This window comes from Ranitomeya variabilis, chromosome 5 (genome assembly GCF_051348905.1).
Source record: "Ranitomeya variabilis isolate aRanVar5 chromosome 5, aRanVar5.hap1, whole genome shotgun sequence".
In the NCBI taxonomy this organism is placed as follows: domain Eukaryota; kingdom Metazoa; phylum Chordata; class Amphibia; order Anura; family Dendrobatidae; genus Ranitomeya; species Ranitomeya variabilis.
The window spans coordinates 557,406,577-557,422,229 of record NC_135236.1 but is presented as its reverse complement, the minus strand read 5'-3'; the positions used below and the strand labels follow the sequence as shown (position 1 = coordinate 557,422,229).

Sequence of the window (15,653 nt, the reverse complement as noted above, 5' to 3'; positions counted from 1 at the left end):
ACCATTAGGGAGCCCCGTATCACTAGATGCGTTTCTGATTCCTTGGCACCATCAACTAGCGTATGCCTTTCCCCCAATTGCTCTAATTCCAGCAGTTCTGAGGAAGATTCGGGAGGACAGAGCTCATGTAATTTTAATAGCTCTGTTCTGGCCGAAGAGGGCATGGTTTGTTTGGATGATGAGGATGTTTATCTCCGATCCCTGGGTACTCCTGGACCTCCCAAACCTCCTCTCCCAGGGTCCAGTTCAACATCCAAAGGTTGCAAATTTACATTTGACAGCCTGGCATTTGAGAGGGAGCTATTAGAAAATAGGGAGTTTTCTCCGGCGCTGGTATCTACCCTTCTACAAAGTAGGAAACCAATTACGACCAGACAGTACGGGAAAATATGGAAAAAATTCCTGTCATCCTCAGGAGCCAAAATAGGTGAGGGAGTCCCTCTTAATGCTTTACTAGAATTCCTACAAAAAGGGTTAGAAATTGGTCTGGCCACAAGTACCCTAAAAGTCCATGTAGCAGCGTTGGGGGCTCTATTCAACTACGATTTGTCGGGAAATCGGTGGGTTTTAAGGTTCATCAGAGCAGCCAGGAGATCAAGACCTCTTCCTGTGCGAAGCACCCCTCAGTGGGATTTAAATTTAGTCCTGAAAGCCCTTACTAAACCTCCAATTGAACCATTGGTGGATGCCCCATTAAAAATGGTATCCCTCAAAACATCTTTGTTGGTCGCTCTTACTTCTGCGCGTAGAGTCAGCGACATACAGGCTCTATCTGCTAACCCCCCTTTTACTCAATTCCTGGATGATAGGGTTGTTCTTAAAAAAGACCCAGCCTACCTCCCAAAAGTAGCATCCCGATTTCATAGGACACAAAAGATATCTCTCCCTATCTTTTACCCTAACACCAAAAACAAGGAGGAAGAGTCCTTACACACATTGGATGTTAGGAGATGCCTGATGCATTACATAGAAGCCACCAGAGAGAGTAGGGAGGATGGCTCTCTTTTTGTATGCTTTCAGGGTCCCCAGAAGGGGAAGAAAGCCTCCAAGGGCACTCTGGCAAGATGGATCACGGACACCATCAGCCTGTCATACTCATCTAGTGGGGTACCCGTCCCGGAAAATATCAAAGCTCACTCAACGAGAGCAGTAGCAACCTATTGGGCGGATAAGGCCGTAGCTTCAATCGATCAGATATGTAGAGCGGCTACCTGGTCTTCACCATCTACATTCTATAAGCACTATAGATTGGACCTTATCTCCTCTTCGGACCTTACCTTCAGTAAAAGGGTTCTGGAAGCGGTGGTCCCTCCCTAAATGTACAATCTCTGCAATTCTCTCTGTGGTGCCTTCATGGGCGTCAGAGAAAAATATACTTCTTACCGATAAGGGTATGTGTCCACGTTCAGGATTGCATCAGGATTTGGTCAGGATTTTTCATCAGTATTTGTAAGCCAAAACCAGGAGTGGGTGATAAATGCAAAAGTGGAGCATATGTTTCTATTACACTTTTCCTCTAATTGTTCCACTCCTGGTTTTGGCTTACAAATACTGATGAAAAATCCTGACCAAATCCTGATGCAATCCTGAACGTGGACACATACCCTAATGGTATTTCTCTGAGCCCATGACGGCACCCGTACATTCCCTCCCTTCACATATGGGTGTGCACTAATATAATATCTATGCTGAATACCTAAATAAATAGCCACGCGGTATCTTGATTAAGACTTAAAGTAATGATAAACTTAGATTCTATTCTTTAAGCTCCCATCTTGCTCTAGTAAACAACTGAAGCGGGAGAGAGGTACTGCCTTATTTATCTGTAGGTTTCCTGTCCTTAGTGGGCGGATCCCCTCTTTCTGTGGTGCCATCATGGGCTCAGAGAAATACTGTTATCGGTAAGCACTATATTTTTCTCATCTTTAAGGTTACATCGGGGGCTTATCTGCAGCATTACAGAATGCTGCAAATAAACCCCTGATGGCGGTGGCCAAAGCTTACAGTATATACGAAAAAGTAGGTGACAGATTCCCTTTAACCCCTTAAAAACATCGGGTACTTATTTAAAACCGTAAAAATGAGCTGTTTGCCCACTTTGATGTCAATTCTGATGCCCAGAACCCATTTGGGCCAGGCTGGAGGGACCTGGGTTTGATGCGGTGCATCACTATCTATGTATTCTTAGTGTGAGATCAGTGGCCCTAAGTCATTTAACCCCTTAAGAACGCCAGTTACTCATTAATATGGCCAGAATCGACTGTCTGCCAATTCTGATGCCCAGAACGCATTTGGGCCAGGCTGGAGAGACCTGGTTTTGATGTGGGGCTCCCTGTTCTATATGTCTGCAGTGTGATATCAATGGCACAAAAAGTCATTTAGACCAGTGATTTTCAACCTTTTTTGAGCCGCGGCACACTTTTTATACTTAAAAAATCCCGGGGCACACCACCAACCAAAATGGCACAAAATGACACTAAAACAGTACATATTCTACATATAGTTAATAATATAGATTCTAAATGTATTTATACTCACTCAGTGTGAAACCTGGGCCTGTTTCGATAAACACAAAAGGGATATCCTGGCAGGAATGGTGGAAAGACACACACAAAGCTCTTCCTCAACAGTTCTCAGTCTCTCCCTGTTTTTAGTTTTTATCGCAGTCAAGCTTGAGAAGCCCAGCTCACATAGATATGTGGTCGAAAATGGGAGCAATGTCAAAATAGCTTTGTTGGCCAGAATGGGGAACTCCTTGGAGTGGTACTGTGCAGTGTATATATACAGAGGAGAGGTACTGTGCGGTGTATATATACAGGGGAGAGGTACTGTGCTGTGTATATATACAGGGGAGAGGTGCTGTGCAGTGTATATATACAGGAGGAGAGGTACTGTGTGGTATATATACAGGAGGAGAGGTACTGTGTGGTATATATACAGGGGAGAGGTACTGTGCTGTGTATATATACAGGGGAGAGGTACTGTGCTGTATATATATACAGGGGAGAGGTGCTGTGCAGTGTATATATACAGGAGGAGAGGTACTGTGTGGTATATATACAGGGGAGAGGTACTGTGCGGTGTATATATACAGGAGGAGAGGTACTGTGCAGTGTATATATACAGGAGGAGTGGTACTGTGCAGTGTATATATACAGGGGAGAGGTACTGTGCAGTGTATATATACAGGACAGGAGGAGAGGTACTGTGCAGTGTATATATACAGGGGAGAGGTGCTGTGTATATATACAGGGGAGAGGTGCTGTGCAGTGTATATATACAGGAGGAGAGGTACTGTGTGGTATATATACAGGGGAGAGGTACTGTGCGGTGTATATATACAGGAGGAGAGGTACTGTGCAGTGTATATATACAGGGGAGAGGTACTGTGCAGTGTATATATACAGGACAGGAGGAGAGGTACTGTGCAGTGTATATATACAGGACAGGAGGAGAGGTACTGTGCAGTGTATATATACAGGACAGGAGGAGTGGTACTGTGCAGTGTATATATACAGGAGGAGTGGTACTGTGCAGTGTATATATACAGGACAGGAAGAGTGGTACTGTGCAGTGTATATATACAGGACAGGAGGAGTATTACTGTGCAGTGTACATATACAGGACAGGAGGAGTGGTACTGTGCTGTGTATATATACAGGAGGAGTGGTACTGTGCAGTGTATATATACAGGAGGAGAGGTACTGTGCAGTGTATATATACAGGACAGGAGGAGAGGTACTGTGCAGTGTATATATACAGGACAGGAGGAGAGGTACTGTGCAGTGTATATATACAGGAGGAGAGGTACTGTGCAGTGTATATATACAGGAGGAGAGGTACTGTGCAGTGTATATATACAGGAGGAGTGGTACTGTGCAGTGTATATATACAGGGGAGAGGTACTGTGCAGTGTATATATACAGGACAGGAGGAGAGGTACTGTGCAGTGTATATATACAGGACAGGAGGAGTGGTACTGTGCAGTGTATATATACAGGAGGAGTGGTACTGTGCAGTGTATATATACAGGAGTGGTACTGTGCAGTGTATATATACAGGACAGGAGGAGTGGTGCTGTGCAGTGTATATATACAGGACAGGAGGAGTGGTACTGTGCAGTGTATATATACAGGACAGGAGGAGTGGTACTGTGCCGTGTATATATACAGGACAGAAGTGGTACTGTGCAGTGTATATACAGGACAGGAAGAGTGGTACTGTGCAGTGTATATATACAGGACAGGAGGAGTATTACTGTGCAGTGTACATATACAGGACAGGAGGAGTGGTACTGTGCTGTGTATATATACAGGAGGAGAGGTACTGTGCAGTGTATATATACAGGAGGAGAGGTACTGTGCAGTGTATATATACAGGACAGGAGGAGTGGTACTGTGCAGTGTATATATACAGGAGGAGAGGTACTGTGCAGTGTATATATACAGGAGGAGTGGTACTGTGCAGTGTAAATATACAGGGGAGAGGTACTGTGCAGTGTATATATACAGGACAGGAGGAGAGGTACTGTGCAGTGTATATATACAGGACAGGAGGAGTGGTACTGTGCAGTGTATATATACAGGAGGAGTGGTACTGTGCAGTGTATATATACAGGACAGGAGGAGTGGTGCTGTGCAGTGTATATATACAGGACAGGAGGAGTGGTACTGTGCAGTGTATATATACAGGAGGAGTGGTGCTGTGCAGTGTATATATACAGGACAGGAGGAGTGGTACTGTGCAGTGTATATAGACAGGAGGAGTGGTACTGTGCAGTGTATATACAGGACAGGAAGAGTGGTACTGTGCAGTGTATATATACAGGACAGGAGGAGTGGTACTGTGCTGTGTATATATACAGGACAGGAGGAGTGGTACTGTGCAGTGTATATATACAGGGGAGAGGTACTGTGCAGTGTATATATACAGGACAGGAGGAGAGGTACTGTGCAGTGTATATATACAGGAGGAGTGGTACTGTGCAGTGTATATATACAGGAGGAGTGGTACTGTGCAGTGTATATATACAGGAGTGGTACTGTGCAGTGTATATATACAGGACAGGAGGAGTGGTGCTGTGCAGTGTATATATACAGGACAGGAGGAGTGGTACTGTGCAGTGTATATATACAGGACAGGAGGAGTGGTACTGTGCAGTGTATATACAGGACAGGAAGAGTGGTACTGTGCAGTGTATATATACAGGACAGGAGGAGTGGTACTGTGCTGTGTATATATACAGGACAGGAGGAGTGGTACTGTGCAGTGTATATATACAGGACAGGAGGAGTGGTACTGTGCAGTGTATATATACAGGACAGGAGGAGTGGTACTGTGCAGTGTATATATACAGGACAGGAGGAGTGGTACTGTGCAGTGTATATACAGGACAGGAAGAGTGGTACTGTGCAGTGTATATAAACAGGACAGGAGGAGTGGTACTGTGCAGTGTATATATACAGGACAGGAGGAGTGGTACTGTGCAGTGTATATATACAGGACAGGCGGAGTGGTACTGTACAGTGTATATATACAGGACAGGCGGAGTGGTACTGTACAGTGTATATATACAGGACAGGCGGAGTGGTACTGTACAGTGTATATATACAGGACAGGAGCAGTGGTACTGTGCAGTGTATATACAGGACAGGAGGAGTGGTACTGTGCAGTGTATATATACAGGACAGGAGGAGTGGTACTGTGCAGTGTATATATACAGGACAGGAGGAGTGGTACTGTGCTGTGTATATATACAGGAGGAGTGGTACTGTGCAGTGTATATATACAGGGGAGAGGTACTGTGCAGTGTATATACTTCAACAGCCGCCCAGCCCAGGCCCCCAGCACCTGTCCTGTATATATATTATATACACTGTATCTATACAGGCTGTGCTGGGGGCCTGGGCTGGGCGGCTGCTGTAGTATATATATATATGCCAGCTGCAGCCGCCCAGCCCATGGCCGCCCCAGGTCACCCAGAGTAGACTGTCAGAACATACAACGATAATGATAGCATGGCACTCACTCAGGTGCCGGTAGCAGCTCCGGGAATCTGCCTGTGCCTGATAAGTTCAGCACTGCTTGCAGCCAGGAGAGTAGAGCAGGAGAACTCTCCGCCCACAATGTCACGCTGGCTGGCTGTGTCCTTAACCCCTATGTGTGCCTGGCCCTGCACTGACTGAGATGCTTGTGCCAGGCAGCGCAAATTGAAAGGGTAGAAAGGGTTAAAGCATAGTTTGGGGAACTTTCCCCACGGCACACCCGACCATGTGTCCCGGCACACTAGTGTGCCGCGGAACACTGGTTGAAAATCACTGATTTAGACCTTTGGCTAATGCCCTCCGGTGCCCACTTTGATGCCCATTTGTGTGCCAGTTTTATAATTTTTGTAGCTGTTTTTAAGTGTATTCACATCAGTGCATCTCGCTGCTTTGTATTATGATGCTTATTTTTTGTTGTTAAACCTATAAAAAACAGAAAAGAAAAAATTGCTGAATAAGAAACTGAACGAATAAGAAACCAACTTCAGCCTCTTCACCATAAGGAGCTTACAGTAACAATCACTCAGTTTACAGGCTAGCATTAGAATGTGGCTACTCCTTGCATGGTGACTGGCTACAGCTCCGGTCAGGGGGCAGTGATTATTCTATGCAGCTTCACCACAGCGTAATGTAAGCGAATTGGGTCACATTCCGACATCCAACTTTTTTGCACGTTGCTTGTCAGTACCTTGTGATTATGATGCAATATGGTGGCATGGAGTGATCTTTAGCCACCTTAGTTGTCTGCAAATTTATGTGTGGCTCCAGCGTAATCCTACTTACATGGGAGGTAAACAGTGGGCATGATCATGTGTGGCCCCAGTGTAATCCTCTCCATACATGGGAGGTAAGCAGTGGGCATGATCATGTGTGGCCCCAGTGTAATCCTCTCCATACATGGGAGGTAAGCAGTGGGCACGATCGTGTGTGGCTCCAGCGTAAACCCATCCTTGCATGGGAGATTAGCAGTGAGCACAATTGTGTGACCTCAGCGAAATCCCCTCGTTACATGGGAGGTTATCAGTGGGCACCATCATGTGTGGCCCCAGCATAATCCCTCCCTTGTATATGGGAGGTAAGCAGGTGACAGGTTATGTTTAGGAGGTGTTTTTCCAATTAATGCTCCCCTTGTTCATTCCCTTTGTCTACACTTTTATTTCAGGGGCTGCTGACATTTCATTCTTGTATTCCATTGGAAGTGGGTATTGGGGGTATTCTCTGACTTGTACCTCCTATACAAGCCGCACAGCTGTACCACTATATCAGGGGTACAATGCCATATGTTGGCCATTGTCTTTCTGTATCGGAAACTTAGGAGATTCATTCCTGTACAGCAACTAAAAAGCTATCCTAACCCTTCTAGCTTAAGTCATGAAAAAGGTCCAGTGCACCCAACTAAGGCTGGAGTCACACTAGCGTATAAAAAAAATTCTTTGATTGTTGATCCAGAAAAGTAGGACAAGTGTCATGAGAGTACAATGTGATTTTTCTCAAAAAGCATCTGTATGCAATACGTATGCAAAGCTTTTTTTAACGTCATCTTTTACATATTGTAATTCTCTTTGTAATTTAAAGCTATTTTTCAAACTAAGAAATCAAGACAGAGCGAATATATACGGTAGATATCCTGTTGACATACCGTAATTTCACAAGTCTCCTAGAATACACTTTAACCTTTTAGTGCCTTTCATTTGGCACTAAAGGGTATTCAGCATTAATAAACCTATTAAATAAATAATTTAAAAAAAAGAATGACGTGGGATCTCCCCAAAGATCCAAAGTAGTCCTGGAAATCCTAAGTAGTCCAGAAATAGGAACCTGAAAGACCTAAAAAGAGAGAATTACGGTAAGTAAATAAAGACAAGAAACACTCCCTCATTCACCAACTTATTAATAAAAAAAAAAAATATATCAATCCATCAATATCTTATGACGGCCAGTGATTCTGTGCAGCAGCCTATGGACCGTTATTCTAAGAACAACCCTTCATGGGTCACTCCCTGTCATGTCTCCTGCTCGATGATGTCAGTAAAGGTACCGTCACACAGTGAAATTTCCATCGCTGCGACGGCACGATTCGTGACGTCGCAGCGTCGTATGAATATCGCTCCAGCGTCGTAGACTGCGGTCACACTTTGCAATCACGGCGCTGGAGCGATGCCGAAGTCCCCGGGTAACCAGGGTAAACATCGGGTTACTAAGCGCAGGGCCGCGCTTAGTAACCCGATGTTTACCCTGGTTACCAGCGTTAACGTAAAAAAAACAAACTACATACTCACATTCCAGTGTCTGTCCCCGGCGTTCTGCTTCTCTCCACTGTGTAAGCGCCATAGCCGGAAAGCAGAGCGGTGACGTCACCGCTGTGCTCGCTTTCCGGCCGGCAGGCGCTCACACAGTGCAGAGAAGCTGAGACGCCGGAGGACTGACACCGGAATGTAAGTATGTACTGTTTGTTTTTTTTACGTTTACGCTTGTAACCAGGGTAAACATCGGGTTACTAAGCGCGGCCCTGCGCTTAGTTACCCGATGTTTACCCTGGTTACAAGCGAACACATCGCTGGATCGCTGTCACACACAACGATCCAGCGATGTCAGCGGGTGATCAAGCGACGAAAGAAAGTTCCAAACGATGTGCTACGACGTACGATTCTCAGCAGGGTCCCTGATCGCTGCTGCGTGTCAGACACTGCGATATCGTAACGATATCGCTAGAACGTCACGAATCGTACCGTCGTAGCGATGGAAATTTCACTGTGTGACGGTACCCTAACTCAGTAGTGTTATCTCGCGCGAGACATGACAGAGAGTGACCTATGAAGGGTCGTTCTCAGAACAAAGCTTTATAGGTTGCAGTAGAGAATCAAACTTGCCGGCTTCCTCCTGACACGGCGGCTCTGAGCAGTGTGATGTCACTAATTACACTCGGTGGACTCTGAGACTCAGCAACTGATGAGCTGTGTAGTTCCTGATTTCACTGCTTCTCAAAGCCGTCGGGACTGGAGAAAGCCAGCAATTTTGAATCGCTACTGCAGCTGGTGAAGCGTTGTTCTGAGAACGATCTTTCCTAGGTTGCTCCCGGTCATGTCTCGCGCGCGATGATGCTACTGAGTTAGTGACGTCACCGAGCGTGGGACATGACTAGGAGTAGCCTATGAAGCTTTGTTTTCAGACCGACGATTCTCCATAGGTTGTTTTATGGAATCCATGAACACCACGGATTACATCAGAGCTATAGGAGTTTTTTATGTTAATAAATCAGTGAATGAGGGAGTGTTTCTTGTCTTTATTTATTTAATTCTCTCTCTTTATGTCTTTCAGGTTCCCATTTCTGGACTTCTTTTGGATTCCCAGGACGACTACTGATCTTCATTTGTTTTTATTTTTTTATTGAATTGGTGAATGAGGTGTGGGAGAATGTGTTTTTTTTATTTTTTTTTTTAAATTTACTATGTTAGTAATGTTGGTGTGTGATAGATGCATCTCCATTACTAACCCCTAGGCTTGATGCCAGCTGACATGAACCATTAACCATTACCCTGATTGCCACTGCACCAAGGCAGTTAGAAAGAACCGAGGCAAAGCGCCAGAATTGGCGCATCTAATGCATGCACCAATTCTGGGGTGGCTGCTGGCTGGTATTTTCAGGCTGGGAAGAGCTGGATAACCATGGACTTTCCCAGCCTATTAATATCGTCTCACAGCAGTTTGCTTTGCTGGTTATCAAAAATAGGGACTGACTCCACTTCATTTTTTTTTTTAGGGTCCCTTTATTTTTTATTATTCAGTCATCAAAATCCACAGAAAGCAATATACAGACACACTTTCAGCACATTAAAGGGAACCTGTCACCCCCAAAATCGAGGGTGAGCTAAGCCCACCGACATCAGGAGCTTATCTACAGCATTCTGTAATGCTGTAGCTAAGCCCCCGATGTATCCTAAAAGAAAAAGAGGTTAGATTATACTCACCTGGGCAGGCTGTCCGATCCGGGGGGCGTCGCGGTCCGGTCCAGGGCCTCCCATCTTCATATGATGACGTCCTGTTCAGGTCTTCACGCTGCAGCTCCAGCGCAGGCGTACTTTGTCTGCCCTGTTGAGTGCAGAGCAAAGTACTGCAGTACGCAGGCGCCGGGAAAGGTCAGAGAGGCCCGGCGCCTGCGCACTGCTGTACTTTGCTCTGCCCTCAACAGGGCAGACAAAGTACGCTTGCGCCGGAGCCGCAGTGTGAAGACCTGAACAGGACGTCATCTGATTAAGATGGGAGGCGCCGGACCGCGACACCCATCGGACCGGACCGGGACCGCCCCTGGGTGAGTATAATCTAACCTCTTATCTTTTAGGATACATCGGGGGCTTATCTACAGCATTCCAGAATGCTGTAGATAAGCCCCTGATGCTGGTGGGCTTAGCTCACCCTCGATTTTGGGGGTGACAGGTTCCCTTTAAGGCTGCTGTCACACTAGCAGTATTTGGTCAGTATTTTACATCAGTATTTGTATGTCAAAACCAGGAGTGGAACGAATAGAGGAAAAGTATAATAGAAATATATGCACCACTTCAGTATTTATCACCCACTCCTGGTTTTTGCTTACAAATACTGATGTAAAATACTGACCAAATACTGCCAGTGTGACGGCAGCTTAATAATATTTATTACATATCCTTGAGAACATGGATGCCCTATCTGTAATGTCAGTGTCTTCTGCCATAATGTGCCTATCTTCACTGCCTTTTTTTTTCCTCTGATATGCACTGAATGTCTCCAGCTTGTATAGAAACTAAATGCCTATCTTCACTGCCTTATTTTTTGCCTTCCATGCATACCTCTGGGCGGTCAGTCTAACCCCTCCCCCCCCCCCTTTATGAGCTTTGTTTTACTCTTAAGGCTCCTTTCCTCTTGCGAGATAAACATCCGTGTCTCGCATGTGAAAACCAAGCTCTGGCGCCGGCACTTGGGAACGGAGCGTTGCGGCTGCATGTATTGCTATGCAGCTGCACTCTCCGCTGTGGAGTGCCAGCGCCACAGCTTGGTTTTCACATGTGAGACACGGACGTTTATCTCGCAAGTGGAAAGGAGCCCTAACCATGTGTTCTGGTCACACACCCTCACATGCTCACAGCTGAGTTCTCTTAACAACACATATATTCAGATGCAGCAGTCTGCTACATGCATCTTTTAACTTCTATCTTTTAAATTACTTTGATGAATTAGACTGAATTGGGTTGGAATTGACTGGAAGGTAACAGAATACCATACCTCTACAATGTTTCGATTTCTTTTCTCTTTCACCCCCATACTACTCACCTTCTTACAATCTCCTGCAATCCCTCCACCTAGTAAAGAGCTAGTCATTTCTCCCTCAATACTCCCCAGCCATCTCACCTTCTCCTCAGAACTGTTCCTCCACATACAATCCTTTTTCTCCAGACACACGGCCGCATCATGTCCTATCCTGCTCTCACCTTCTAACACTCTGTCTGCTACTTCTCATTTCTGGCGATGTATCCCCAAATACCGGCCCCCCTCAACACATCCCCACACTCATTCTCATTTCTAACCCCCTGCCACGATCCCCTCCACGTTTCCCCAAAAATGACAGCCTCATACCCATTCATCCAGCCCCCACTCCTCCGGCTCCCCTACCGGGAGCACTATGGAACGCACACTCCATCTGCAACAAACTGCCATTTATCCATGACCTCTTCATCACCAACAAACTCTCCTTCCTCAGCATCACTGAAACCTGGCTCACCCCCTCTGACTCGGCCTCTACAGCTGCACTTTCCTATGGCGGATTCCACCTCTCACACCTCTCGCCCCAGCAACAAACGTGGTGGAGGGGTTGGCTTGCTCCTGTCCGACACCTGCTCCTTTACTCCACTCCCGCTACCACCCTCCGCTACTCTTCCCTCGTGCGAGGTGCACTCCGTCTGCAACTATTCCCCCTCCAGCTGGCTATCGTCTACCGCCCCCCAGAACTAGCCGTCTCCACCTTTCTCGACCACTTCACCACCTGGCTACTTAATTTCCTCTCCGCTGACATCCCTACCATCATCATGGGTGACTTCAATATCCCCATTGACACTTCCACCTCAGCTGTCTCTAAACTTTTATCACTGACTGGCTCCTTTGGCCTCACTCAGTGGTCCTCTGAGCCCACTCACAAAGATGGCTACACGCTGGACCTCATCTTCACCGCCTCTGCTCCCTTACTAATCTCACTAACTCACCCCTCCCCCTGTCTGACCACAACCTACTGACATTCTCTTCCCTCTCCTCTCCTAGTGTGCAACCACCACTCCACAAACTAACTCACCCTCGCAGAAATCTCAAACATCTCAACTTACAATCACTCTCTGAGTCCCTTCTCCCTCTTACAGACATAGCCTCCCTTCATGACACAGATGCTGCTGCCACTTTTTATAACACCACAATAACGGCAACACTCGATTCGGCCACCCTGTTCATGTATAGCAAAACTCGTACACTCAACAGACAGCCCTGGCTGACCAGCCCCACCAAAGAACGCAGACGGGCTTCCCGGATCGCTGAGCGGAGATGGAAGCGATCCCGCTCTGCCGACCACTTCACTGCATGCAAGCAGTCCCTCGCCAGCTTCAAGTCCATGCTCACTGCCGCAAAACAAACTTACTTCTCATCTCTCATATCCTGTCTCACAACCCTAAACAGCTTTTCAACACTTTCAATTCTCTACTCCGTCCCCCAGCAACTCCTCCCCTCTCATTTCTGCTGAAGACTTTGCCTCTTTCTTTAAACAGAAGATCGATGCAATCAGAGAAAGCCTTAGCCCACATCGCCCATTGCCCCTCTTAGCTGCTAAGTCCTGTTCCTCCAAAACCAGCTTCTCCACCATGGCAGAAGACCAGCTCTCCACCCTGCTGTCAAGATCACACCTCACCACCTGCACTCTCGACCCGTTCCCGTCCCACCTCATCCCTATCCTTGCCACGGTCTTCATCCCAACCCTAACACACCTCTTCAACCTCTCACTCACAACAGGTGTCTTCCCCTCATCCTTCAGGCATGCCAAGATCACACCCATCCTCAAAAAGCCCTCCCTCAACCCATCCTCTGTGTCTAGCTATCGCCCGATATCTCTTCTCCCTTACGCCTCCAAATTACTGGAACAACATGTCTATTTAGAACTGTCCTCCCACCTCTTCTCCTGCTCCCTCTTTGACCGGGTACAATCTGGCTTCCGACCCCATCACTCAACCGAAACTGTCCTTACTAAAGTCACCAATGACCTACTAACTGCCAAGAGCAAGCGACACTACTCTGTCCTCTTTCTGGACCTGTATTCTTCTGATTCAGGTCCTCTCATCTCTTGGCATCACAGACTTGGCCGTATCCTGGATCTCGTCATATCTGACAGACCGAACATTCAGTGTCTCCCTTCCCCACGGCACCTCCTCACTTCGCCCCTTGTCTGTCTGTTCTAGGACCCCTACTCTTCTCCATCTACACCTTCGGTCTGGGACAACTCATAGAATCCCACGTTATGCAGTACCATCTCTACGCCGACGACTTGCAGATCTACCTATCCGGACCTGACCTCACCTCCTTACTTACCAAAATCCCACACTGTCTGTCTGCTCTTTCAGCCTTCTTCTGCACTCGCTTTCTAAAACTGAACATGGACAAAACAGAATTCATCATCTTTCCCCCATCTCACCCCACCCCTCCACCAAACTTATCCATCAGTGTCAATGGCTGCTCACTTTCCCCAGTCCCACACGCCCGGTGCCTCGGAATGATCCTAGACTCTGCCCTCTCTTTCAAGCCACATATCCAAGCCCTTGCCTCCTCCTGCCATCTCAAACTCAAAAATATTTCCCGGATACGCGCATTCCTTGACCGCGACACCACAAAAACACTAGTGCATGCCCTTATCATCTCCCGCCTTGACTACTGCAACCTCCTACTCTCTGGACTCCCCTCTAGCACTCTGGCACCACTACAATCCATCCTACGCTCTGCTGCCCTACTAATCTATCTGTCTACCCCCTACTCCCCAGCCTCTCCCCTATGCCAAATTCTTCACTGGCTTCCTATCGCCCAGAGACTCCAGTTCAAAACTCTCACAATGACATACAAAGCCATCCACAATCTATGTCCTCCATACATCTCCGACATGGTCTCCCGGTACCTACCTTCACACAACCTCCGATCCTCTCAAGATCTCCTTCTCTACTCCCCTCTCATCTCTTCTTCCCACAACCGCATCCAAGACTTCGCCCGTGCTTCCCCCATACTCTGGAACTCTACCCCAACACATCAGACTTTCGCCTACCACAGAAATCTTCAAAAAGAACCTGAAGACCCACCTCTTCCGACAAGCCTACAGCCTGCAGTGATCCTCAACCCACTGAACCGCTGCACAACCATCTCTACCCTCTCCTAGTGTTTCCTCACCCATCCCCTGCAGACTGTGAGCCCTTGCGGGCAGGGCCCTTCCTCCTTATGTACCTGTGTGCCTTGTTTTGTTTTTCTCTTCGCCACGACAGCACCCACTGAGAGAGGGGATCCGCCCCTAGGAACAGGAAACCCTATGGAGAGATAAAAAGGGGCGGTCCCCTCGCTCCCACAGTTTGGTTTCCTGTTCCTACGGGAATCCATGGAGAGAAGAGGATACCCAGCCTGGATGCCGCCTGCGCGGTTTACCTTAGAGGATGGCAGGGGCTCCAGGGCTGGAAGCAGCGTCGGGGGTCCTGGCTCAGTTTCCCCCCTCTGCTGGCAGACGCCGTGAGGCCAGGACGGTGGTTGCTGGCTCTCGGGATACCAGCCGGTTTCGTCTGCGGGAGCAACGCTGTGATGCGGTCAGCGTCGCGCCGTTCTCGGCGGACGCATACACAGCATGGAGCCCCAGTGTATTCCCCCGGAAATACAGGTAACTTCCGGGGTGATGGAGGAGGAGGGGGACAGCGCCTGCGCTGACACCGGCGGCAGCGCAGGCCCATACAGTGTGGCCGCGACCCGGAAGTGACTAGCGCTTCCGGGTACAACCGGAAGAAGATGGCGGCCCCCATATGAAAGGACGCCGGCGATGTCGCTGCGGCGTCCACTATGGATTCTGCGCAGGACGCTGTGATGTCTTCGTTAGAAGCCACCGCATCCACTCCACGCAGCCATGCCAGCACCAGCCGCTCTAAGCAGAGCGGATCTTCTAGGAAAAGCAAGTCGGATCGTGCTATTCCTCAACCCGTGCCTCAGTCTCCTCCCCATCAGCCGGTACCTTCACAAACAGCTTCACTGGGTGAGTGTATATCTACCCTATTTAGGCTGATTACTGTTCCCTCTCCCTCACACCCTAGGCCAAAAGGACTGAAAAAACGAAACACAGACAGTGTGCGTTATGTCTCCAGCCCCTTCCGGATAGTCATAAAAAGAGGTTGTGTAAACCGTGTATTGACTCTACCCTACGGGAAGAAGCCTCGGTTAGATCTGAGGATATTAGGGTCATGATCAGGGAAGAATTACGAGCCTTACATGGTTCTGACAAAGAGCCACGTACTAAAGTGAAAAAAGGATACGTTTCCCCTATATCTGACCAGTCGTCTGACAGAGAAAATGCAGACTCGGACATTT

The 15,653-nt window shown here is 47.6% G+C and overlaps 1 protein-coding gene across 6 annotated transcripts in view; it reads left to right on the top strand.

The window, feature by feature from the left end:
- Nucleotides 1–15,653, top strand: part of RAD50 (RAD50 double strand break repair protein) — a 277,285-nt gene that overhangs the window by 5,975 nt on the left and 255,657 nt on the right. For 2 of the 6 annotated variants that reach the window (XM_077265951.1, XM_077265953.1), the window contains exon 2: nt 9,363–9,448. The exons of the other annotated variants lie outside the window; for them this stretch is intronic. The gene's annotated coding sequence lies outside the window, so the exon portion shown is untranslated. The remainder of the gene's footprint in view (nt 1–9,362; nt 9,449–15,653) is intronic. 6 annotated transcript variants of the gene reach the window in all.